The 26,868-nt window shown below is 41.6% G+C and overlaps 1 protein-coding gene and 1 long non-coding RNA gene across 21 annotated transcripts in view; one reads left to right on the forward strand and one right to left on the reverse strand.

The window, feature by feature from the left end:
* GRIA1 (glutamate ionotropic receptor AMPA type subunit 1) overlaps positions 1–26,868 on the forward strand; it is a 354,858-nt gene that overhangs the window by 265,419 nt on the left and 62,571 nt on the right. The gene's annotated exons all lie outside the window — the stretch shown is intronic.
* Positions 1–26,868, reverse strand: part of LOC147369719 (uncharacterized) — a 355,762-nt gene that overhangs the window by 166,421 nt on the left and 162,473 nt on the right. For 8 of the 15 annotated variants that reach the window (XR_015167814.1, XR_015167809.1, XR_015167810.1 and 5 more), the window contains one exon: positions 6,819–6,912. This is a non-coding gene — a long non-coding RNA (uncharacterized LOC147369719). Of the gene's footprint in view, positions 1–6,805; positions 6,913–26,868 lie in introns of all 15 variants that reach the window. The other 7 variants (XR_015167815.1, XR_015167808.1, XR_015167817.1 and 4 more) reach the window with 1 other exon arrangement.

Genomic DNA, 26,868 nt, shown 5'->3' on the forward strand with positions numbered 1-26,868 from the left:
AGGCTCCCCCGTCCCTGGGACTCTCCAGGCAAGAACACTGGAGTGGGTTGCCATTTCCTTCTCCAATGCATGAAAGTGAAAAGTCAAAGTGAAGTCGCTCAGTCGTGTCCGACTCTTAGCGACCCCATGGATTGCAGCCCACCAGGCTCCTCCGTCCATGGGATTTTCCAGGCAAGAGTACTGGAGTGGGGTGCCATTGGAGGAGGTGATAAAAGATCTTAGAAAAAAGCTCAGTCTACTAGCCCACTGGGTGAGTCACGTCCCCTCTCTCTCTCACTTTCCCCCCTTCAGAATGGGAGAAGGATGGTGCCTGGCATGTCTGCAGCCCCCATCTAAGACTTCTGTCCCTTTGATTCCCAAGTCCAGACAAGGCTCTAGCCAAGCCAGGTTGTGCATCAGTCTATTCCCTCAGCCCCAAGCTGCCTTTATAGTCTTGACATTCCCTGTATTTGGAGCAGCTTCTCTCATCCCTCTTGCTCAATGACGCTCTCTTTTGCAAATACTGAAATCCCATTGCTCCCCTCCTCACCCCAATTCTCCCGGGAAGCTATGCATCGCAGGAATAGAGCTTGATCTCTGGAACTGGCCTGCCTCCAGCTGAATCCTAGCTCTGCCACTTACTGGCCATGTCAGCGTAGGAAAGTAACTCTCTGTGCCTTGGTTGCTTCTTCTGGGAGGTGGAGATAGTAAGACCACCAACTTCAAGGGTATTCTCTGAGTATTAAATGGCATCATGTGTGGAAAGCTCTTCCTTTGCACAGAGGTGATGAACACAGTAAATGGTATTGACATAGTTGTTGCTATTGCTACCTGAACCTCTCTGAGGGCATCATCTATCTTCAATGCTTAGCTACTGTTGCCCAATTCTGTTCCTTATCAAAACACAAACCAGAAAACCTATCCTTGCCACTCATCCAGAACCTGACACGGGGGTTAGGCATTCTTAATACTCAACACGTGCTTGTTGAATGAAAATATGCACTTTCACAAGTAGCCTTCTAAAGACCATGTCACATTTTTCACTTAATGGAGAGAAAGCAACCCAAGAGAGAATTTCTGGTGGTCACTCCCTGTGTAATGTGGGGAAAGTCAGTCCTGGGATCTCAACAGATGTGAAGAAAAGCAGAAAGAACTGGAGAAAAGGAAGTGAAATAGACCAATCCAGAAAACAAAGTTCCCTCTCTACTATGTATCAGGCACTCTCTTAAGTGTCATGTGATGTTACCTCTAATTATCATGACAACCTCTGTTCAGGGATATCGACCCCATTTTATAGATAAGAAAACTGAGGCAGACGACAATTAACTCCCTTATTCACGGTTTTCTAGCAGAGCTGGGATTATAACCTATGTCTATTGGATTCAAAGACTTGTGATTTATTTTTGAGACACCATTGTCTTCCAAGATCAGAAATCTTTTGATGGTCCCTCAGGGCTTCCTATGGATTGTCAGATTTCATGGAAATAAAAAGCATCCTTTTTCATCTGTAGGGTTCTCTAGCTTTTAAAAAATAGACTTTTTTGGCTTTGAGTTTTTCCATTAATATTCCTTACAGTATCTTTTTCCTTAAAAGTCATCTCCTGGGGAAGAAGAGGGGACCCCCTGGGAGTGCACTCTGCCCCCCCCAGAGTGTGTGCAGCGCAGCCAGTTGGTGAGGGAGATGGTGAAACAGACAAGAGCAAAGATAAAACTGGTGCCACTTTGGAGGAGCGAGTTTCTTGGTTTCAGCTGGGAGGTGACTGTGGGCATAGGGTGGATCCCACAGCCAGAGCCAAAAGCTGGAGAGAGAATGTTTTTCCCTGTAGGATTTTAGACTTGAATGGAGGAGGGACAAGGCAAAAAGAATTACAAATGGCCTTAAAATTATGGTCCATCTGGAGTCGACACATTCCTCTAGAAACGGTTGTGCACATGTGGCAAGAGGTAATATAAGGGTTTTCATTGCTCTAGTGGGTTCCTGCTGATGGTTGCTGTCTCCTGATGGTTGCTGGGTTCCTGTCTCCTGCTGATGGTTGCTCAGCAGCTAGTTGCAATTTTGGTGCTCTCACAGAAGGTGAGCACACATCCTTCTGATCTGCCATCTTGAATCAATCTCCTCTCACTTGTTTTAAAAAGCTGGAAGTAGCCTGCTGCCCATCAGCTGAAGACAGTGATGGTTCACCATCCAGGGGCAGACAATGCAGCTATTAGGGTGGATGAACAAGGATGCCTGTGCTACTCTGCAAGGATCTTCAGGATTGCATAGCAGGGGAATAATGGGCTCTGGTCCCACTGGTCCCAAATTGTAGGCTCTTTTCACTGCATCTTGCTGCCTCTTTGGAACACAGGGAATGTGTCTCTGAGAACTAAACTCTGTGGTATTTGGAGCTCATGCTAGATTTTCTTCTGAGAAATGAAATATTAGTGTGGGTTGTAGTACAAAGAGACCTCTGGGAAGCGCTGGACTGTGCCTTGAAAATGAGCTAAGATTTTCCACAAAAGCAGAGAGAAATGAAGACAGAAGTCTCTGGTGGGGGAACCACTGTGAGCAGAAGCACTGAAGCGGGCATGTGTTGAGCCAGGGGACCTGTCAATCACGCTCATCCCTAGGGACTCATTAGCCAAGGGTTCAGAGCTCACAAGATTCAATGACGCATTCAATACCATGACTTTGGGGGCCTGATAAGCTGTTGTATAGTCATTAGAGTGTCACCCAAGAAACAGAGAGTCTAAAGTGGGCAGTGCTGGGCCAGTTCTTCAGTTGCTGCAGGAAGTAACTCCCTACTCCCCATGAAGCACCTTTACTGATTGGTGTTAAGTCTTGGTCCACTGTGGACAAAACCATGTCAGTGAGGGTCTAATTTCTGAATCAGAGGATCTTGGCTCTCAAGAAGTCCCCGCCACTGCTGCTGCCAGGTAATTTATCTCCCGAGCAGCAGACAGAAGGGGCTGTCAGGCAGAAAGATGCCTTCCCTTCTGTGCAAGTCTGGCCGCGTACTCAGCTGGTATCCATCTCCCCTTTCATGCCCTGTTCTCTGTGGAGGTACCCATTCTGAGAATGGGCAGAGAGAATGAAGAGGGAGTTTATCTTGCTTTGTTTCTGGTTACAGTAGGTATGTATTCCGACAGATTCAAGTAAGGATTAATCAATCAAATGTTTTCGTTGAGGACCATTAGGATATCAACTTTGCCTTAGGCACAGTGGTAGGCATTATGGCTGGTGTGAAAAAGGAAGAAACCAGAGTACAGATTTCGGACTTTGCAAAAATCAAGATACACAAGGAAAAAAGATAGATAATAAAGCAAAATGTTCATCTGAATAATTTCCAAGTGCAGGATTTAGTCAACAGAAAAGAAAGATCATTGAGGCCCAAAATAGTCTGGGTTAGCTTTGAAGAAAAAGAGGGACTTGGACTGGTCCCAAGGGATAAATGTGGACTTCTAGAAGGAGCCTCAGCTAAGATATGGTTTGTGGCAGGGGAGCCCAAGCAAAGCCGAGAAGAGGACTGTGTTTCAAGCCCAAGTATCCTGTTAACTACTCAGACCTGGGTTTTGATCTTTGTTGCTGTTGTTTAGTCGCTAAGTCACGTCCAGCTCTTTTGTGACCCCATGGACTGTAGCCCCTCAGGCTTCTCTGTCCATGGGATTTCCCAGGCAAGAATACTAGAGTGGGTTGCCATTTCCTTCTCCAGGGGATCTTCTCAACTCAGGGATGGAACACACATCTCCTGCTTTGCACACAGACCCTTTACACTGAGCCATGATCTTAGTTCACTAGCTACTAGCTAGTAAGACTTGAGCCAGTAACTTAACTGCCAAGTCTGTTTCCTCTTTAAAAAAAAGAGGCCATTAAATAAAGAAGATGTGGTACATACATGTAACAGAATATTAGCCAACCATAAAAAGGAATGAAATAGTGCCACTTGCAGCAAGATAAATGCAACTAGAGATTATCATACGAAGTGAAGTAAGTTAAAAAGAGAAAGAAAAACAGCATATGATGTCACTTACATGTGGAATCTAAAATATCATACAAATGAATCTATGAAACAGAATCACGGACATAGAGAGCAGACTTGTGGTTGCCATGGGGAGCAGTTGGGAAAGGGATGGAGTGAGAAGTTGGGATTAGCAGATGTAAGCTTTGATATGGAGATGCATAAACAACAAGGTCCTACTGTATAGCACAGGGAACTATGTTCAATATCCTATGATAAACCATCATGGAAAAGAATATAACAAAAATAACGTGTATATATATGTCTATATATATACACACATATATATGCATATATGTATGTATAACTGAATCACTTTGCTGTACAGCAGTAATTAACACATTGTAAGTAAATTATACTTCAATTAAAATTTTTTTAATTTTAAAAAGAGGCTATTAATACGAATATCATAGGATCTTATAAGAATATACAAACAAAGAGAAGCTAAGCATGTTGTCTAATACCTGGCATACACCAGGAGTTCAAAATTTTTAATTTTCTTTCCCTTCTTTTGTGTTACCACTTTCCTTTCTTTCAGCTTTGTCCCTGGCCTCCCGCCAATCATTTATTCTCTGCTAAGAGCTTTCAGAGCCTTGCTGACATGCAGTTTTTTATGTGCTCCTGGCCCAGCACTGGCCAGAGGGAAGTCTGTAGGCTGTTCCCACGAAGAGGGAAGGCTGCCAGGTGCAGTTATGACTCGAGGATGCTCACTCCATCCCAGGGCTATTCCATAGCTCAAGCCTCAGGAACTGCATCCAAGCTCCTGCCTGCTTCCCTGGCAAAACTCATCACCGGGGCAGTGACTCTTCCTGCCAGACCACACTGCCCACCAGTCCCCTCCTGATCTCCCAGGTACCTGGTTTTGTTTCTTAGCAGTCAGCATTATGATGGTTTCCTCTGTATCCCAGAATGACAGACACTGGTTTTGCAGGACTTGCAAATATGCAAGGTTTTTTTTCAAGAGAGTAATTAAGAACCTCATGAGCTCTGGAGTGAGACCTAGGCTTAATTCTGCTTCTTACACTAATTTGCTGTGTGATCCTGGGCAACTAGCTTTGCAACTCAGGACCTCTGTTACTATATAACAAGCCACCCTGAATTTCTGGCATAAAACAGCAGCCTTTTTATTCTGCTCATAGATTCCCTGGGTCAGGAAACTTGGATATGGGCACAGTGGGATGGCTTGTTCTTGCTTACAGATGCCTGGGACCTGGGATAGAGAAACTACAAGGCTGTCGGTCACTTGGCAGTGGGGCTGGAATTACCTGCAGGCTCACTCACTCACATGGCTGGCAGTGGAGGTTGCTGTTCTCACCACCTACCTATACATTCCCTCTCCATGCTCTGCTGGCGTTCCTCACAGCATGATGGCCAGGTCCCAAGAACAAGCAACCAAGAGGAGGCAGGCAAAAGCTGTAGCACGTCTCATGACCTACCCTGAGAAGTCACAGGGGGTGACTTCTGCCAGAGTCACCAGCTCAGACATATCAGAAAGGAAGGAACAAAGATTCCACCTTTCGGTAGGACAAGGGTCAAAAATCACATTGTAAGAAGAACACATGGAATGGTAGAGGTTGCAGTGGTGGTATTTGGAAAAAGCAACCAGCTACACCTTACATATAAGTAAAGATAATACTTTTGGAATCATTATGAAGATTAACAAAAATAAGGAATTTAAAACACTTAGTACAGTGCCTGACATGTGATAAGTGCTCAGTAAAAGACACAGTCATTCACATTCTTACCTCCCTCCCTCCCTTCCTCCTTCCCTCTCTCCCCATCTCTCACTCTCACCTCCCCACAAGTAGAGGTACACACACACATATATGACACTTCTGGATAGTGCTTATTAACGTGTCGTCTGTGCTTATTAATTGTTTGTGTCTATAAGAGATGCTAGTATTTAAGTTAATGAATCTATAGATTAGATCCCTAATGAATCTACAGAATAGAGCCTCAAAAGTCAGGTTGTTTCTTATCTAATTACCTTATTTTTATACTTTGGAAAAGCAATGTTAATAATCCGTGCTTGGATGAAGCATTCTTGTTGAAAAGAACTCAAGTGACCCTTAGCAAACAATAAGTAATTTTTCAAAAGACTGAGATTAGATTTCAACACCTTTCGGGATCTATAAGGATTTGAATTTCATCATTGCCCCTGGAGTTAAATGAAAAGGCACAAAAGGTGCACAAAAGCTTGATGTGTTCTCATTTTGCAGATCTGAACACTGAATTGAGACAGGTCACTTATTGTCTTTGACTTTTTTAAGACTACACAGATTGTTCCTCCTCCCTAAAGCCAAGGGGCCCCACATTTAGGCAGTATTTGCTCTGTGAATCAGCAAGCAGAACAATCAGAATTCACAAAACTGAGTTACTGTACTTTTGCATCTCTGCACTAAGAAGTAAGGAAAGGCCAAGGGAACAGAACAGAAGGAGCATGGCTTGTTTCTTCTCACCAAGACCGTACAGGGATCTTGCACGGTCTAGACAAGGATGGAACTTAGAAGACATAACGATGCCAAGTGGCTTTTGGCAAATGACTTACCTTCTTAGACCTCAGATTTCACAGACGCAATGATCTGACATTCTATTGGGTTGGCCGAAAAGCTCATTCAGGTTTTTCTGTATGATATTAGGAAAACCCAAATGAACTTTTTGGCCGACCAAATACAATGGAACGTGCTTACTGAGCCTCTGTGGTCCATTGTCTCCTTCTTATGGTGGAGAATGCACAGAAATAAGAAATGCTAGGTCTTGGTTTATAGGATGTTCACAGTCTAACTGGGGAGATAAGACTAACACACAAGCAGCAATGTGTTACTTACAATGTGAACTTACAAAGCTCAGGTATATCTTGAGCACTAAGTGCCATCCACAGGTGACCCAAAGGGACAGATGATGCTGGCAGGTCAGTCTTCATCCATCCATCTGGCTGGAGAAGAAGAAAGGGTACGCATGTTATTAAACCATAAGTCCATCTATCAGGCTGCCCCACAAAGCCAGTGTTCTTACATTTCACCATATCTTCCACATCAAAACTCAAAGATAGAAAAGGAATTTTCCTACTTATATAGAGAAGATTCCTAGTTTATTTTTTTAACTTCAACTCCCTTTTAAGTCAATGAACTCTTCCCTCTTAAACTTAATATGCCATGGTGAGCAAAGGAAGATGTTAATTAAAATCTGGCTTTCCTCATATCCTCCCTGTTTGACACACAACTGATTTAGTTTTTCATTTTTGTTGAAGTATAACACACATATAAGTGCATCAATCACAAATATACTGCTCAGTTAATTTTCATCAAGTGAAAACATCTGTGTAATCAGAATTCAAGAAATTAAATACTTTCAGGGAGATTGGGATTGACAAGTGTACACCACTTGTGAGAGTTGGACTGTGAAGAAGGCTGAGCACCGAAGAATTGATGCTTTTGAACTGTGGTGTTGGAGAAGACTTTTGAGAGTCCCTTGGACTGCAAGGACATCCAACCAGTCCATTCTGAAGGAGATCAGCCCTGGGATTTCTTTGGAAGGAATGATGCTAAAGCTGAAACTCCAGTACTTTGGCCACCTCATGCGAAGAGTTGACTCATTGGAAAAGACTCTGATGCTGGGAGGGATTGGGGGCAAGAGGAGAAGGGGACGACAGAGGATGAGATGGCTGGATGGCATCACCGACTCGATGGACATGAGTCTGGGTGAACTCCGGGAGTTGGTGATGGACAGGGAGGCCTGGCGTGCTGCAATTCATGGGGTCTCAAAGAGTGGGACACAACTGAGCAACTGATCTGATCTGATCTGATCTGATGAATAAAATAGATATAAGATAGATAACTAACGAGAACACTTTTGAATATCTGTTGCATATATACCCAGGAAAGGACTTCTTAGGCCACATTATTTATAATTTCCTATCATAGATTCTGCCAAATTATTTTCTGAAAACAAATCTATACTCCTATCAATCATGTATATGAGTTCCAGTTGCTCCACATCTCCCTTTTTTATTTTAGCAGGTGAATGTATCATAATATACACATTTTTACTCAGTTATACATGGACATTACCATTTTAATTGCATCTACCTGATGCAAATTAGGCACCTTTTCCATGTTTATCAGCCACGTGTAAAGCCTCTTTTAAGAATTTCCTTTGTAAATTTCTTTTCCATTTTTCTATTGTCTTTTTCTTATTGTTCAGCAAGCATTATTTATATAATTTTTATACAGGTCATTTTTCAGGTGTCTATTATATCAGTATCTTCTATTCTGTGGCTTGTCTTTTCACTATCTTGACAGTGTTGTATGAAGAACAGAAACACATAATTTTAATGCCGTCCACTCAGCAAGGTTTTTCCCGTATAGCTAGCATTCCACACATCTTGTATAAGAAGTCTTTGCCTACCTCAAAGTCCTGAAGATATTCTTCTATGATTTCTTCTGAAATGTTACTGTTTGGATCTATGTGTCCTATAGATATGAGCAAGATCATTTTTTTTCCTTGCATGTGTATATCCTATTGGACAAGCATGATTTGTTGAGAAGTCCCTCCTATTCCCCACTGCATGCCCCTTTCTCAAATCACCAAGTGCACATAGGTATGTTTCTGGACTCTTGATTCTCTTCTGTTGATATACTAGTCTATTCTTGCCCCTACTTCACCCTATCTTAATTACTAGAGCTTTATAATGTGTTGATACCTAGGATGATGCCGATGTCTGGAGAAGCTTGCTCAGGGTGCTGAAATAGAGGTTGGATGATTCCGCTGGGCGCTAGAATAGGGTGTAGAAGAGAATCTGTTATGATACCATGTCTGTGGTCTTTTTCTAACTGTAAGATGGAATATTCTGTTGAAGCACCAGTGACTGGGGGTCTTCTCAAAGCACTAGCACAAATCAATAGGTGAGACTCCGTCAGTGCTTGAAAACCTAAATGTGATGGTTAAAGCGCAGGACAATCATGAGCGGATAAGGGATCCAAACATGGAGCGTGTAAAACTCTCCCAGAGAGAAGGAAGAATCCTCTTTCATGTCAATTAATGTAAAAGAAGTAGGTACATGAAGCAGAAGCTAGTGAGGAACAGATAGGAATTTCTTGTGCACTCAAAACATGGTTGCTTTTACTAACCCTTAGTCACAACTCAATATGAGGAGAAAACAGCGCTGCGCACACCATAAGAGAGATGAAAATATAAAAAAATGTGAATTTTTTTTCAGGTATTAAGTTTTGTGTGAGTTGAATCTAAGGGTATTACTAAGTAATGGATGTGCTATGCAGTTAAATGAAGAGTATCGACCTAGCTATGAATCACCCATCTCTCCATACATAATAAAAATACAAATAACTCACAGAAAGAGCAAACTCATCCATAGCCTTGAGCCGCAGACCAAAAACTGTCCTGTGCAAAATTTGATTCCATTGCATCTTGTGAATTCTCCGCCCTGTTTATGTCAACCATGGTGAAATGCTGTGGCTTTGAAAAGGATAAACAACATTCGTTTTCTGCTGTGGCCAAACAAAACCTCCACACTTTACAAATCAAAACTGTACTGGCAAAAATCGAACAACTCCATCATTTGCTGAAACCTCGAAAATCCTAAAATTGGTCTTCGTGCTTCTGTAAGCAATTCAATCAATCAGTGTTAGCAAAAGCATGCGCTAGTCACCCACACTGGACTCAGGACAGGGCTAGGTGAGTCGGAGGTTCTCAAGGAGAATAACATGTGGTCTCTACATACATACATACACAGACACACACCATTACTTAAACATGCTTATTACATAATTGACCATTCAACAACATGGTGTTAGAGCTCGTATCCCTGTCCCTCCAGCATCACAGCCATCCATATGCTATCGTTACAGTTGTCTTTTCAACTCCTGTCTCTTAGAGCATTGCTTCTTGAAATTCTTTTGTGCATAAAAATTATCTAGGGGACTTCCCTGGTGGTCCAGTGGTTACGACTTCACTTTTCGATGCAAGGAGAGCAGGTTTTGGTCCCTGGTCAGGCAGCTAGGATACCACATACCCCATGGCCAAGGAACCAAAACAGAAAACAGAAACAATGATGTAACAAATTCAATGAAGAATTTAAGAATGGTCCACATTCTAAAAAAAAAAAAAAAAAAAATCTTTAAAAAAATTAACTATGGATCTTGTTAAAATGAGGTTTAAATTCAGTAGGTCTGGGGTTTGCAAGCTTGCTCAGTCACTTCAGTTGTGTCTGACTCTTTGTGACCCCATGGACTGTAGCCTTCTAGGCTCCTCTGTCTGTGGGATTCTGCAGACAAGAATACTGGAGTGGGTTGCCATGCCCTCCACCAGGGGATCTTCCTGACACAGGGATCAAACCTGTGTCTCCTACAATGCCTGCATTGGCAGGTGGGTTCTTTACCACTACCATCACCTGGGGTGGGGCCTAAGATTTTGTATTTCTAACAAACTGCCAGATGAAGCCAACGCTGCTGGTCCAAGGACTACATTTTGAGTAACAAAGCTCTAGGCCAATTCTGAGCTCCGTGAGGTTCAGGGCCTCTTTGTCTTGATGACCACTGTAACTCCAGCACCTACCATGCAGCCTTAATGGATGTTGAGAGAGGGAGGAAGTAAATGAATAAACATTTAAATAAACAGTACCTATGACTTGCATTTGTCGATACACTTTTATAAGTATACACATGAGAAAATTTAACAGTACGGGCATAAATACAAAGCTAGAAATCATAAGTCTGATGAAGAAAGCCTGATGCAAAAGGTATACAAAATGAAATAGAAAAGTAGTATTAAACTATAAACTGTTTTGAAAACCAGGCAAATTACTGAATATTAAGTAGGAAATAAAAGATGAATCAGAAAGTTTATAACCAGAAGAATTATGGACCAAAAGCTTTCCTTTGAAATCCTTAATCTGACTGCAATGGACACCCTGGTAGAGAAGCAGTTGGCAGTATATTGTTGCATTAATTCAAAGAGAAGACCAGACAGTTCCAGACTAGCTTCTAGGCAATTATGAGGGAGGAGGAACTGATGAATACCACCCATATTTCAAGTGTATAATCCGTTCTCTTCCTTTATGTCTGATAGTGATTGTTCTGACTCAGCCAAGTCAGCACAGTGCTGTGTTCCTGCAGAGGTTCAGAACTCAGGGAACTCACACACAGGGCTTTGTCAGTCATGAGGTCAGATGTGCCCAGAGACAAGCCTCCAGTAATAAGTTCTCTTTGCTTCCGGGTTTTCTCCCTAGAGTTTGCTCTGCAACTCAGATACAGCCCTTTAACCACCTTGATCAGACTCTGTTAATTCTCCCGCAACTCTGTAGGATAAAGCCTAAGCCTATTAATGTGGCCTTCAAAGCCCTCTAAAGTCTGGCCCCTCGCTTCCTATCTTTGTCTGTATCCCTATTTGTTTCTCTATGTGTATGTGTGTGCTTGGGTCTTCCTCCTCTCTCCTTTCCTTTCTTCCTCTTTTCCTCTCCTTCTCTCTCCCACTCCTCTCTCTTTAATCTCTGTCTCTCTCCTATATTCTGTCTTTTGCTATGCTCTGTTTCATTCAACATTCCTGGACCCTCTCTGAGTTTTCACTGTGCTGTCTCTTTGCCTGGAGAGTGCGCCCCACCCCTTCTGTGTCTAGTGAACTCATTCTCCACAGCTTGGCTCAAATACCACTTTCTCAGGAAATTCTCTCCTGATCTCCTCCACCCCACCTGCTATGTGGTTCTTATCTCAGAACTCTCAGGTATTTTTCACGTATTTCTGTTACTTCTTAGGACATTATCTTCTACAATTCCTCTTGTTTCCTCAGCTAGAATGTAAGCTCCCTAAGAGCAGACCCCAATTTTTACCCATCTCTATTTCCAGCACAAGGACTTGGTGCATGGCAGTCATTCTGTAATGTTTTATGTCTGTATACAGCACTCATGAAAGTCCAACAGTGTCGCTAAGGTCCCCGGTAAGAAAAACAAAAACATGTGCATGATGGTGGCATGCCACACAGAGTATGAATAACCTAAAGCAGAAGTCAAAGGAATCTACACCATAGAACTCAAAGTCAGTAGATGCTGTAGATATAATTACAGATACCAGGACCATGAAGAGCTCCCAGTGAGTGGGCTTAACCTGGCCCTGTAAGTTGAATTCACCATGATCACAGTTACTTTGAGCAGACCAAGGAAACAAGCTTCCCAGGTGGCACAGTTGTAACAAATAGGCCTGCCAATGCAGGAGATGAGGGTTCGATCCCTGGGTTGGGAAGATCCCCTGGAGTAGGAAATGGCAACCCACTCCATTATTCTAACCTGAAAAAATTCCATGGACAGAAGATCCTGACAGGCTACAGTCCATGGGGTCACGAAGAGTCAGACATGATTGAGCATGCACGCATGTACAGACCAATGAAACTTAGTGGAGCAGTATTTGCAAGTCACTGACATAAAGCATGTGAATTATTGTAGAGACTGTATACTGTATCATGTTACCTAGGTTAGCTACTGCCACTTCATTATAGGAAAAAGAGCAAACAACAGTTTATTCATGTGACACCAAATTATTCATTTTCTGTAAATGTCAATTAAAATTAAGTGATAATACAAATAGGCTTTACTCTGAGATAGCGGCATTCCTAGAAAGCCATATGAACAATTAAGTTGGGATAATTAAATTCTGATCTAACTGCATCGTGGGAGTTTGACATTTAAGTCAATCTTGGATAAAGGCCTTTAGCATCTCTGTTGTACCAATTTCACTTTTCAAGGATTTCAGTGTCTCCACTCAGACTGTATTAAGGGATCCATCAGAATCTGAAAAGGTGAATGCTTTAAAGATTTTCCCTTTGCCAGGTCACCTCTCTCAAGGGAAATCCTGTGAGTGAAAGAGATCTGAGATACTTTTAAAGGCTCAAGAAAAGTTATTTCTTTTTTTTTTTTTTTATTCTTCCAATTTTATTTTATTTTTAAACTTTACATAATTGTATTAGTTTTGCCAAATATCAAAATGAATCCGCCACAGGTATACATGTGTTCCCCATCCCGAACCCTCCTCCCTCCTCCCTCCCCATACCATCCCTCTGGGCCGTCCCAGTGCACCAGCCCCAAGCATCCAGCATCATGCATCGAACCTGGACTGGCAACTCGTTTCCTACATGATATTTTACATGTTTCATTGCCATTCTCCCAAATCTTCCCACCCTCTCCCTTTCCCACAGAGTCCATAAGACTGTTCTATACATCAGTGTCTCTTTTGCTGTCTCGTACACCGGGTTATTGTTACCATCTTTCTAAATTCCATATATGTGCGTTAGTATACTGTATTTATGTTTTTCCTTCTGGCTTACTTCACTCTGTATAATAGGCTCCAGTTTCATCCACCTCATTAGAACTGATTCAAATGTATTCTTTTTAATGGCTGAGTAATACTCCATTGTGTATATGTACCACAGCTTTCTTATCCATTCATCTGCTGATGGACATCTAGGTTGCTTCCATGTCTTGGCTATTATAAACAGTGCTGCGATGAACATTGGGGTACACGTGTCTCTTTCCCTTCTGGTTTCCTCAGTGTGTATGCCCAGCAGTGGGGTTGCTGGATCATAAGGCAGTTCTATTTCCAGTTTTTTAAGGAATCTCCACACTGTTCTCCATAGTGGCTGTACTAGTTTGCATTCCCACCAACAGTGTAAGAGAGTTCCCTTTTCTCCACACCCTCTCCAGCATTTATTATTTGTAGACTTTTGGATCGCAGCCATTCTGACTGGTGTGAAATGGTACCTCATAGTGGTTTTGATTTGCATTTCTCTGATAATGAGTGATGTTGAGCATCTTTTCATGTGTTTGTTAGCCATCTGTATGTCTTTTTTGGAGAAATGTCTATTTAGTTCTTTGGCCCATTTTTTGATTGGGTCGTTTATTTTTCTGGAGTTGAGCTGTAGGAGTTGCTTGTATATTTTTGAGATTAGTTGTTTGTCGGTTGTTTCATTTGCTATTATTTTCTCCCATTCTGAAGGCTGACTTTTCACCTTGCTAATAGTTTCCTTTGATGTGCAGAAGCTTTTAAGGTTAATTAGGTCCCATTTGTTTATTTTTGCTTTTATTTCCAATATTCTGGGAGGTGGGTCATAGAGGATCCTGCTGTGATGTATGTCGGAGAGTGTTTTGCCTATGTTCTCCTCTAGGAGTTTTATAGTTTCTGGTCTTACGTTTAGATCTTTAATCCATTTTGAGTTTATTTTTGTGTATGGTGTTAGAAAGTGGTCCAGTTTCATTCTTTTACAAGTGGTTGACCAGATTTCCCAGCACCACTTGTTAAAGAGATTGTCTTTAATCCATTGTATATTCTTGCCTCCTTTGTCGAAGATAAGGTGTCCATATGTGCGTGGATTTATCTCTGGGCTTTCTATTTTATTCCATTGATCAATAATTCTGTCTTTGTGCCAGTACCATACTGTCTTGATAACTGTGGCTTTGTAGTAGAGCCTGAAGTCAGGTAGGTTGATTCCTCCAGTTCCATTCTTCTTTCTCAAGATCGCTTTGGCTATTCGAGGTTTTTTGTATTTCCATACAAATTGTGAAATTATTTGTTCTAGCTCTGTGAAGAATGCTGTTGGTAGCTTGATAGGGATTGCATTGAATCTATAAATTGCTTTGGGTAGTATACTCATTTTCACTATATTGATTCTTCCAATCCATGAACATGGTATATTTCTCCATCTATTAGTGTCCTCTTTGATTTCTTTCACCAGTGTTTTATAGTTTTCTATATATAGGTCTTTAGTTTCTTTAGGTAGATATATTCCTAAGTATTTTATTCTTTCCGTTGCAATGGTGAATGGAATTGTTTCCTTAATTTCTCTTTCTGTTTTCTCATTATTAGTGTATAGGAATGCCAGGGATTTCTGTGTGTTGATTTTATATCCTGCAACTTTACTGTAGTCATTGATTATTTCTAGTAATTTTCTGGTGGACTCTTTAGGGTTTTCTATGTAGAGGATCATGTCATCTGCAAATAGTGAGAGTTTTACTTCTTCTTTTCCAATTTGGATTCCTTTTATTTCTTTTTCTGCTCTGATTGCTGTGGCCAAAACTTCCAAAACTATGTTGAATAGTAATGGTGAAAGTGGGCACCCTTGTCTTGTTCCTGACTTTAGAGGAAATGCTTTCAATTTTTCACCATTGAGGATAATGTTTGCAGTGGGTTTGTCATATATAGCTTTTATTATGTTGAGGTATGTTCCTTCTATTCCTGCTTTCTGGAGAGTTTTTATCATAAATGGATGTTGAATTTTGTCAAAGGCTTTCTCTGCATCTATTGAGATAATCATATGGTTTTTATTTTTCAATTTGTTAATGTGGTGTATTACATTGATTGATTTGCGGATATTGAAGAATCCTTGCATCCCTGGGATAAAGCCCACTTGATCATGGTGTATGATCTTTTTAATGTATTGTTGGATTCTGATTGCTAGAATTTTGTTAAGGATTTTTGCATCTATGTTCATCAGTGATATTGGCCTGTAGTTTTCTTTTTTTGTGGGATCTTTGTCAGGTTTTGGTATTAGGGTGATGGTGGCCTCATAGAATGAGTTTGGGAGTTTACCTTCCTCTGCAATTTTCTGGAAGAGTTTGAGCAGGATAGGTGTTAGCTCTTCTCTAAATTTTTGGTAGAATTCAGCTGTGAAGCCGTCTGGACCGGGGCTTTTGTTTGCTGGAAGATTTTTGATTACAGTTTCAATTTCCATGCTTGTGATGGGTCTGTTAAGATTTTCTATTTCTTCCTGGTCCAGTTTTGGAAAGTTGTACTTTTCTAAGAATTTGTCCATTTCTTCCACGTTGTCCATTTTATTGGCATATAATTGTTGATAGTAGTCTCTTATGATCCTTTGTATTTCTGTGTTGTCTGTTGTGATCTCTCCATTTTCGTTTCTAATTTTGTTGATTTGATTTTTCTCCCTTTGTTTCTTGATGAGTCTGGCTAATGGTTTGTCAATTTTATTTATCCTTTCAAAGAACCAGCTTTTGGTTTTGTTGATTTTTGCTATGGTCTCTTTTGTTTCTTTTGCATTTATTTCTGCTCTAATTTTTAAGATTTCTTTCCTTCTACTAACCCTGGGGTTCTTCATTTCTTCCTTTTCTAGTTGCTTTAGGTGTAGAGTTAGGTTATTTATTTGACTTTTTTCTTGTTTCTTGAGGTATGCCTGTATTGCTATGAACTTTCCCCTTAGGACTGCTTTTACCGTGTCCCACAGGTTTTGGGTTGTTGTGTTTTCATTTTCATTCGTTTCTATGCAAATTTTGATTTCTTTTTTGATTTCTTCTGTGATTTGTTGGTTATTCAGCAGCGTGTTGTTCAGCCTCCATATGTTGGAATTTTTAATAGTTTTTCTCCTGTAATTGAGATCTAATCTTACTGCATTGTGGTCAGAAAAAATGCTTGGAATGATTTCTATTTTTTTGAATTTACCAAGGCTAGCTTTATGGCCCAGGATGTGATCTATCCTGGAGAAGGTTCCATGTGCGCTTGAGAAAAAGGTGAAATTCATTGTTTTGGGATGAAATGACCTATAGATATCAATTAGGTCTAACTGGTCTATTGTATCGTTTAAAGTTTGTGTTTCCTTGTTAATTTTCTGTTTAGTTGATCTATCCATAGGTGTAAGTGGGGTATTAAAGTCTCCCACTATTATTGTGTTATTGTTAATTTCTCCTTTCATACTTGTTAGCATTTGTCTTATGTACTGTGGTGCTCCCGTGTTGGGTGCATATATATTTATAATTGTTATATCTTCTTCTTGGACTGATCCTTTGATCATTATGTAGTGACCTTCTTTGTCTCTTTTCACAGCCTTTGTTTTAAAGTCTATTTTATCTGATATGAGTATTGCTACTCCTGCTTTCTTTTGGTCCCTATTTGCATGGAAAATCTTTTTCCAGCCCTTCACTTTCAGTCTGTATGTGTCCCCTGTTTTGAGGTGGGTCTCTTGTAGACAACATATGTAGGGGTCTTGTTTTTGTATCCATTCAGCCAGTCTTTGTCTTTTGGTTGGGGCATTCAACCCATTTACATTTAAGGTAATTACTGATAAGTGTGATCCCGTTGCCATTTACTTTATTGTTTTGGGTTCGAGTTTATACACCGTTTTTGTGTTTCCTGTCTAGAGAATATCCTTTAGTATTTGTTGGAGAGCTGGTTTGGTGGTGCAGAATTCTCTCAGCTTTTGCTTGTCTGAAAAGCTTTTGATTTCTCCTTCATACTTGAATGAGATCCTTGCTGGGTACAATAATCTGGGCTGTAGGTTATTTTCTTTCATCATTTTAAGTATGTCTTGCCATTCCCTCCTGGCTTGAAGAGTTTCTATTGAAAGATCAGCTGTTATCCTTATGGGAATTCCCTTGTGTGTTATTTGTTGTTTTTCCCTTGCTGCTTTTAATATTTGTTCTTTGTGTTTGATCTTTGTTAATTTGATTAATATGTGTCTTGGGGTGTTTCTCCTTGGGTTTATCCTGTTTGGTACTCTCTGGGTTTCTTGGACTTGGGTGATTATTTCCTTCCCCATTTTAGGGAAGTTTTCCACTATTATCTCCTCAAGTATTTTCTCATGGTCGTTCTTTTTGTCTTCTTCTTCTGGAACCCCTATGATTCGAATGTTGTAGCGTTTAATATTGTCCTGGAGGTCTCTGAGATTGTCCTCATTTCTTTTAATTCGTTTTTCTTTTATCCTCTCTGATTCATTTATTTCTACCATTCTATCTTCTAATTCACTAATCCTGTCTTCTGCCTCTGTTATTCTACTATTTGTTGCCTCCAGAGTGTTTTTAATTTCACTTATTGCATTATTCATTATATATTGACTCTTTTTTATTTCTTCTAGGTCCTTGTTAAACCTTTCTTGCATCTTCTCAATCCTTGTCTCCAGGCTATTTATCTGTGATTCCATTTTAGTTTCAAGATTTTGGATCAATTTCACTATCATTATTCGGAATTCTTTATCAGGTAGATTCCCTATCTCTTCCTCTTTTGTTTGGTTTGGTGGGCATTTATCCTGTTCCTTTATCTGCTGAGTATTCCTCTGTCTCTTCATCTTGTTTAAATTGCTGAGTTTGGGGTGTCCTTTCTGTATTCTGGCAGTTTGTGGAGTTCTCTTTATTATGGCGTTTCCTCACTGTGTGTGGGTTTGTACAGGTGGCTTGTCAAGGTTTCCTGGTTAGGGAAGCTTGTGTCGGTGTTCTGGTGGGTGGAGCTGTATTTCTTCTCTCTTCTCCACTGGCCTCTGTCACATCTCCTTCAAAGCCACCAAGGGGCTGCTTCCCTATACCCGAGAGGACAAAGCTTCTTACAAGTGTCAATGTCTTCCTTCTCCAGGATCCTTAAGAGGTTCTGCTCCAGAAGGTGAGCCAGCATTTATATCCAAAGCTGAGTGTTATGAAGCCTCTTCTCCCCAGCTGACCACAAGGCAAAGCTTGAAGGGAGACTGAATATGAAAGAAAGCTTGTCACTTTGATGTGTTTAAAAAAACTGGGATGAGCAATTCCCAGCCCCTGACTGGTAAAGCCCCCTCTTTCCTTTCTGCAGTACGGTCCTCTGGGCAGCAACACCTGGTTTTAACATTCTAAGTCTGTGCTCTCCCCCCTCAAGAAAAGTTATTTCTCTTTGGAAAAAGGAAATACTTAAAAGATGTGGTAATCCCATGACTGCCTCAGTTTCCCTCACATTACAACAGCATTGGTTATTAGACTTCCTTGGTTCACCCTCCCCAGGAGGCTATTGAAGTTAAATCAGATACATTTCCCTGGAATCCTGTTGGTATTTTCTTAATAGTTGAATGAGAGAAGACAAACAGTGGTCATTCAAGTCTTTTCTCCAATCAGTAAGATCTTTCTTATCTTTTATATATTTTATATAATTTTGGTCCCAGATTTTCTTCCTAGTCATATTGTAATTTCAAAAAATAAATATGCAAAGATTCTCTAGTAATGAATATCAATAATCCTCCATGATGTACATCACAGTGCTAGATAGTTGCAGGGAAGAACAATAGTTATTCAACATCCCATGGACTGCAGCCTGGCCTGCTCCTCTGTCCATGGAATTCTCCAGGCAGGAGCACTGGAGTGGATTGCCATTTCCTTTTCCAGGGGAATCATCCCAACCTGGGGATCGAACCCAGGTCTCCCACATAGCAGGCAGATTCTTTACCAGCTGAACCACAGGGAAGCCCATTCAATATTCAACAAATGTTTATTGAAGGCTGACTAGGTACCTACAGAAGAATTGAGAGCTGGTCCTCATTTATAAAAAAGACTGCGAGAAAAGGGAGAACTTGTAGTTAGTGAGTATTTATCATGAGATATACATTGTTCTAGAATGTACGTGTTATCTTATTTAATGAGCTTACAGCTTAGCAAAGGATGAGTGAGGAAGTAAGGTATGATGGTGACAACAGGAATAATGATAATTTGTCTAACATTATTGCGCATGACACTCCGATAAGTGCTGTGCATGCACTATCTATTTAAATCCTTAATAACACTGTCAATCGGTAAGAACTCTGTACCTATGAGGAAGGTATAATTACCCTTACCTTAGAAACAAACAACCAAGATGCACAGAGGTGAGGGAACTTTCTCTAGGTCACACAGTTAATGAAGTAGGGAGCCCAAACTTGAATCAGGTCTGACTTGCTTCAAAGTGTGTATTAACTGTCCACGATATTGTCTCCCTTTTAAGTCTCTTAGAAATACCAAGATCTTCCATAGTCTGACCTGCTCTCCATAGAGAGGCATCTTTCGTCCCATTTAAGCCGAACTGTTTACAATTTCTGATCTTATCTATGCCATTTGGGGCTCCATATTGGTGGTTAGGTTTTGAGTTCTTGTTCTTTGTGGTGGAGGAAGGGCCTGAGCTTGACACTGAAGAATGAATAAGAAGTCAGTAGCGGGGAAAGAAAAGTTGGCCCAAGTGAGGAGCATGCCAGGCTCACAGTTCAAGAAGGAATAAATACGATGCTTGTAGCCTAAAAGTGAAGCCACTGGAGATAAATTCCGGGACTGTAGCGGGCATGGAGAAGATAAAGGGTTCAGTCTGCCCTGGCTCCTGCCTGTCTCTATAGCCTCAACTCAGGGCACTTCTCTCTCCACCCCACTCTGTGCTCCAGCCACACCAGACTCCCCTGGGTTCCTGCAAGGCACAATGTCTTGTTAGCACAGGACTTCTGCTTTGCAATTCTATCTGCACGTTTCCCTTCCCTGCCCTACTTTCTCTGGTGTTCACAGTACCAATTAAGTAACTTATTTCGTTATTATACACTAAATGACCATCACCCATGCTGGAATATGGTCCAGCCATATTCCATATCCACCCATATGGAATATGGAATATGGAATACACATAATTCCTCTGTATGTAACTTCCTATCCACCAGCAGATGTCTGGCATCCAGCCCAGTGCCTGGCTGAAAGCACACACTCAGAGAGTATTTGTTGAATGAGGGGTTTCTCTCACCAAGGATTTCTCTAAGAGCAGAGATTGTTCTTGGTATTTAACCACAGTAATTGTGTAACTACAGAATTTTTAAAAAGAAAATTGTTAAGACACTGTAATTGATTTCTTTATAGTTGTATCTGCTTCCAAGGTCTTAACCAGGGTGGATATAACTTTCCCATCTGTAGTGCAGGAAAAGCACAGTCTGTTACTCTAGTTGGTCCACCGTATTGTTACTTGAATGCACTGTTCCAGATCCTATGCTATGCACAGAGGAGAGATACAGTGCAAAGCAAGGCATGGTCCTGCCTTCAAGGAGTTCACAGTCTAGTAACCAGGCAATGGCAATGCAGCATGATATGCACTATGGCAGAGGAAGAGCAGGATATTATGGGAGTAAAGAGCAGCAAACTCAACCCAGATTAAGGGATAGGCAATGGAAGGCTTCCTCAAGGAAGCAACGTTTAAACTAGTAGATATTCCTCAAGAGTCAGGTAAAGTGTTTCAGGTAGGAAAAATAGCACGTGCCTTATAAGCTATAGTCAGGAACTTGGGTCTTTAAAACTTTTTGTGATAAGAACACTTAACACAAGGTCCGTCTGTGTGTGTACTCAGTTATGTCCAACTCTTTGTGACCCCACGGGCTAGTAACCCTCCAGGCTCCTCTGCTGCTGCTAAGTCACTTCAGTTGTGTCTACCTCTGTGCGACCCCATAGACGGCAGCCCACCAGGCTCCTCCATCCCTGGGATTCTCCAGGCAAGAACACTGAGTGGGTTGCCATTTCCTTCTCAGTCCATGGAATTCTCCAAGCAAGAATACTGGAGTGGGTAGCCATTCCCTTCCCCAACGGATCTTCCCGACCCAGAGATTGAACTCACATCTCTCGAATCTCCTGCATTGGCAGGAGGATTCTTTACCACTGTGCCACCTGGGAAGCCCATTCTATTTTATCCATGGTATCAATAGTGTACAAGTGTCAATTCCAACCTCCCAATCCATCTCACCCCCCTTCCCCCTTGGTGTCCATATGTTTGATTTCTACGTCTATGTCTCTATTTCTGCTTTGCAAATAATATCATTGATACTATTTTTCTAGATTCCCTATATATGCATTAATATATGGTATTTGTTTTTCTCTTACTTCACTCTGTATAGCACAAGGAACTCTACTCAATGCTCGGTAGTGACCTAAATGGGAAGGGAATTTTTTTAAAATGGGATACATGTATACATTTTGCTGTACAGTAGAAACTAAAATAACTATATTCCAATCAAAATTAATTTTAAAAGACTTCTATAGACTGAAGTTGGACAGAGAACCTGGGCAGAGGCAAGAGCCTTTTGCATATTGTCAAGATGTAATTAAACCCATATGACAGTGATTTATGATTCCTGTGTATCAGGGACACTGGCTCAGCCTCTAGCCTTTTGTATGATGCTGGGGTTTGGGGGTGGCTGAACCTAGAACTCTTTCTAATGACATCTCCCTGGATTCAAACAAGCTTCATTTTTCTCTGGTGCTTTAACTTTGACAGTCTCATCCTGATTACCTTTAATGAGGTAAACTACAATTCCCTGGGTTTCCTAAGTAGTGCTAGTGGTAAAGAACCTGCCTGCCAATGCAGGAGATTTAAGAGACACAGGTTCGATCCCTGGTTGAGAATATCATATGGCAACCCACTCCAGTACTCTTGCCTGGAGAATCCCATGGACAGAATCCCATGAACCTGGCGGGCTACAGCCCATGGGGTCATAAAGAGTTGGACACGACTGAAGCAACTTAGCACACACACACAGTTCCCTAGAGTAAGATCCGAGCACACCTTCTGTGTTCTCTTCATTTTCCAGTCTCTTCACATCTCTGAATACAGGATTTCCCTGAGAAAACAGGATGGACCCTCTAATCCTACATCAATCAAATTACCTCTTCTACCCCCACCGTTCCTCAGTTATTTGCATAAGATATTCAGCTAAGCTAGAACAAGGTACACACGAAGCCCCTTGATGAGGCTTTGAACTAAGATAGATAATCTTAGGAGTAGGCTTTTAGAGTAGGCTTGAGCTAGTATTGAAGATCATTAGAAAATGGTCTTCTCTTTGGCTTTACCCGATTCTATCAGTAAAATATACAAGTAAATGAATTAAGGTCAGGGGTGTATTGGGTTCAGTCAGAAACCTCTGAAGTTTAGAGTAGGTCAGTCTTCAATTGGGGGGTATGACATATGGCAAATATACAAAATATGAATTTAATTATAATAATCACTACCACTTTTAACCAGTTTCTGCAAGCATTATGCCACTTAATCTTTATAATAATGCTACAAGTTAGCAATTATAACTATTCCATTTTAACAGATAAAAAAGTGAGAATTGGCCAAGATCGTACAATTAATAAGTGGCAAAGCTGGAGGTTAAACCCCAGTCTGACTGCAAAGCCCACTGGGTCAGTTACTGTGTTATCCTTCCAAAGCAATACAGTAGAAAGAACTCTCAGCCTGAGGTAGGGGATTTGCCTTCTAAACCAAGTTTCAACATTAATTTTGAGGGTGACATTGGGAAAAGTCATTTAATCTCTCTGAGCCTCAGCCTGATTTTCCTCACCTGTAAAATAATCAGGACGACCTTGATGATCCCCAAGGTACCTTCCAGCACGTATGTCTCTGATTCTAACTTGCAATATCAAAACTTTCTGTCCTCTCATTTACAAGGAGTGTTTCGATTTTCAAAGAACCGTCATCTGCTATTGTATTTGATCTGTACAACCACCACAAGGTAGGCAAGCATTATCCTCTCTCTTGTGTTTTATGTACAGATGAGGAAACAGGCTGGAAATGCGTTGGGACCTCATCCATTAATGTCACTGCTCCCCAGTCAACAGTTCTAATATATTAAGTATCTCTCCCCACTTCTTTAGCTCAGGCATTTTTTCTCCCCACTGGGTCCTACCCCATTTCTTTCTCCCAGGAAGATTTTCAATACTAATTTCAATGTTAACTGTTAAGAAGCTTAAAGGAAAGTACAGAGGTCCCCATCCCCACCAGGGTACAGGGGCTGAGAGGCAGGGACAGTAGCTTAGGGCCAGTTCCAAACTCCTAGGAATAGTGCCTCAGGCTTCCCTGGTAGCTCAGACAGTGAAGAATCCACCCGCAGTGCAGGAGACCTGGGTTCAATCCTTGAGTCGGGAAGATTCCCTGGAGAAGGGAATGGCAACCCAGTCCAGTATTCTTGCCTGAAGAATCCCATGGACAGAGGAACCTGGTGGGCTACACTCCGTGGGGTCACAAATAGTTGGACGCGACTGAAGCGACTACCATTAACCAGGACTCAGGCTGACATCCATCCAGCCAGGATGAGGAAGAGGAAACAGCGGACATTTCTATAGGTAGGGAAATGCAAGGATGTAGATGTCACTGTCCAGGGTGGTGTAGTAGCTGCATCTACATCAGCAAGTAGAGGAAGCAGCCCACCCTTTCTGAGAAAATGTCTCCATCCTCTTCTGAGATGCTCCAACCAGAATCCTAGGAAGTAAGAGTAGGCAGACAGGATCGCCTAGGGCTTAAGGGTAAACTCTGGACTCAGACACTCTGTGCTGATGGGAGGACCCCTAACCTTGCCAAGTTTCAGTTTACCGTGTACATAATGGAGCTAAATCTTCCTTCACATGTGATGAAAAATAAATACATACATCTTATAGAGTGTCTGGCACTAAATAAGTGCTCAAAAAATGGAGCCCTCAAAAATGAGTGAGATCCTTTCTTCACTCTCTATATCCAATCAATCTTCAAATAGAAATTTGACCTTCTCAATCTACTGAAGTCTGTTCACTTTTTCTCCACCCTGGCTGCTATTACTTAGTCCAGGTACTCACCTCCTCCTATCTGGGCTCCTGGAATATTACTTTCTTATCCCCATGCCTCCATTCTTGTTGCCACATGATCCCCAATCCATTCTTCACTCTATACAGTAGAGTGATTTTGCCAAATTATGTGAATCGACTAATGTCGCCACCTGCCTTCCATCCTCACTGCCTTTCTGCAACAGACCTTCTGCAGTCCCCCAGGACCTGGCACGGCCTCCTCCTCAGTCTCATCCCCCCATTGCCCTGCCCCTTCCCCACCGCGACCCCTACTGTAGCCCTCTGACATTCCTCCACTGGCGGAGGAGTGGGGTGGACAGTGGTGGGGGAGATGAGCCATTATTACTCCCACACCTTTGATGCTTGTGATTGTCTGTGCCCTTAACAACCTTCCCTGCAACACGGCTTTCCCTAGTGAACCAATTCTTTAGGTTTCAGCTTCAGGTCCTCCCCCTAGTAAGCCTGGGAAGGAAGTATTGTCAGTACAAGGCCTGGCCCACAGAAGGGACCTGATAAATATCTGTTGAATAAATGGCAAGAGTGACAGCATCAAATCTGATTCAACGTTGACCCTTAAATCCCTATGGACTGAAGACAAACTGGGCTCCCAGTCTGGGCCAGGACTCAGCTTCTGGGTTATGTCAGGACCCAGAATGGTGAGCCATAAAATAATACAGGTTCTTCCCTGAAATTCCTATTGGGTCAAGAGCACGTATGCAGTAAACAGCAAGTGATCAGCCCCCAGAGGCCCTGCAGGTATTAATACCTAAGACACACCTTCCCCTGTTAATCTTTTCCAACTTCTTCCTTCCCACAGGCTTCCCTTTCTCACCTAAATTCAGCCAATGAGACAAAAGACATCCCTTATGGGAAGAAGTTCTATCACATCCCTGGAAAAGAATTTTAATAGCTGATAAAGCTATTATCAGTGATAGCTTTAAAAACTTACATTTTCATGATTGCTAATTAGAACTGTCAATTTAGTATAAATCTCTGGAAGAAGTGGAGTCTCTTAGAAGAAAAGAGAGACTGAGAAACTACTTTGGCAGTTTTAAGAGTTTTATGAAATGTATTGTTGATGATCCTGTTAATCTCTTTTTCAAATACATGCAGATAGACAGCTAACATTCTCTATAATAAACTAGAAAAGCACATGCAAATCCCTATTAATACACCAGTTTGGGGAACACATGTTGGGGGATATAAGCAGAGAACAAATGTTTGGCATCTAAAGTGAATTTTCTTTTCAACTTTGTTTTTAATCCAAGGAACATTTGTTGGGTGCCTAATACATTAGAGATTGCAAAGGAATCAAAGTTTAAGATCCCACCCCTGCCTTTCAGTTGCTTGTGATCTAGTTGTGCAGGAGTGGAGGAAGATCACTCTAAAAACAGGTTGCACACGAGGCAGAGAGAGTGCAGAGAGGCAGGCATCAAGCCTGAACAAACAGGAGCGCAGGGAGCGAGGAGGGCTTGTTCTCTGCCGCATCCCCAGCACAGAGTCAGGCACATGACAGCATTCACTAGAATTGCAGCAGGGATGAAAGAAGGATGGAAGGGCAGTCAGGTCCTAGTTCCAACCCTGTTGATTAGAAAATATGTGAGCAATCACTGAGTCAAGATATGGAACAATCTAAATTTCCATCAGTGGATGAATGAATAGAGAAAATGCATTATATACACATGCTGCTGCTGCTAAGTCACTTCAGTCGTGTCCAACTCTGTGTGACCCCATAGACGGCAGCCACCAGGCTCCCCCATCCCTGGGATTCTCCAGGCAAGAACACTGGAATGGGTTGCCATTTCCTTCTCCAATGCAGGAAAGTGAAAAGTGAAAGTGAAGTCGCTCAGTCATGTCCAACTCTTCGCAACCCCATGGACTGCAGCCTACCAGGCTCCTCCACCCATGGGATTTTCCAGGCAAGAGTACTGGAGTGGGGTGCCATTGCCTTCTCCGATTATATACACATACCGGAATATCATTCAGCCTAAAAAGGAAATTCAGCCATATGGGACAATAGAGATAAACCTTGAAGATATTCCCTGGTGGCTCAGACGGTAAAGCATCTGCCTACAATGCAGGAGACCTGGGTTCGATCCCTGGGTCAGGAAGATCCTCTGGAGAAGGAAACAGCAACCCACTCCAGTACTCTTGCCTGGAAAATCCCATGGATGGAGAAGCGTGGTAGGCTACAGTCCATGGGGTTGCAAAGAGTCAGACATGACTGAGCGACTTCACTTTCACTTGAAGATATTGGGCTAAATGAAATAAGCTAGTCACGTAAGGGTAAATGTTGCATAACTCCAATTATATGAGGAGTCTAAAATAACTCAGTACATAGAATCAAACAGTGCAGTAGTAGCTGCCAGACACTGTAGCGGAGGGGAAGAGGGGAACTTGCTAATCAACAGGCATAGTTTCAGATAAGCAAGACTAGTAAGTTCTAGAGATCAGCTGTAGAACAGTGTGCCTATAGTTCACTGTGTTGTATGTTTGCAAATGTGTTAGGAAGATAAATCTCATACTGAGTGTTCTTGCCATGACAAAAGAAAATTCTTTTTAAAA

Source organism: Bos grunniens, chromosome 7 (assembly GCF_055505025.1).
Source record: "Bos grunniens cultivar Pamir isolate PY7600 chromosome 7, Bosgru_T2T1.0, whole genome shotgun sequence".
In the NCBI taxonomy this organism is placed as follows: domain Eukaryota; kingdom Metazoa; phylum Chordata; class Mammalia; order Artiodactyla; family Bovidae; genus Bos; species Bos grunniens.